The following is a 754-nucleotide window of genomic DNA, read 5'->3' as shown; positions in this document are numbered from 1 at the left end:
GTCTCACATTTATGAACAGAAATAATAAAAACATTTAACAGGTTCACCACAAAATTTAATAAATAACATCTTAAAGATTTTAACTTTAATTTGTAGTATTAAAATGAATAATCTCTTTTTAAAAAATAGATTTTTTTCTTTATTGTAGGAATAAATCAGATGATAAAATGAAAATTAAAAATGAATCTACTCACAGAGACGACAGCTGCCATGATGCTCCTGATCTGTCTGCTGGCTGTGGGCGGGGCTAAATAAAATGAACATCAGTGGGCGGGGCTAAATACAATGAACATCAGTGGGCGGGGCTAAATAAAATGAACATCAGTGGGNGGGGCTAAATAAAATGAACATCAGTGGGCGGGGCTAAATAAAATGAACATCAGTGGGTGGGGCTAAATAAAATGAGCATCGTTCTTTAAAACTTCCTGTAAAATGTAGAGATTAAAGGATAAAATCCAGATTATAATCCTGATGTTCTGACTTGAACTTCTTATATAACTTCCTGTCTCCAACAGGATATTTTACTAACAGACCCAAAGTCCTCCTGATCTAAGCTTATCTTTTACCAGGGTCTGGTACCAGAACCAGAGACCCCTGGTGTCCTCAGTCTGGTACCAGAACCAGAGACCCGTGGTGTCCTCGGTCTGGTACCAGAACCAGAGACCCGTGGTGTCCTCAGTCTGGTACCAGAACCAGAGACCCGTGGTGTCCTCAGTCTGGTACCAGAACCAGAGACCCGTGGTGTCCTCGGTCT

The sequence above is a fragment of the Austrofundulus limnaeus genome, unplaced genomic scaffold (assembly GCF_001266775.1).
Source record: "Austrofundulus limnaeus strain Quisiro unplaced genomic scaffold, Austrofundulus_limnaeus-1.0 Scaffold2118, whole genome shotgun sequence".
In the NCBI taxonomy this organism is placed as follows: Eukaryota; Metazoa; Chordata; class Actinopteri; order Cyprinodontiformes; family Rivulidae; genus Austrofundulus; species Austrofundulus limnaeus.
The sequence above is the reverse complement of the archived record's forward strand: the minus strand, read 5'-3'. Positions refer to the sequence as shown.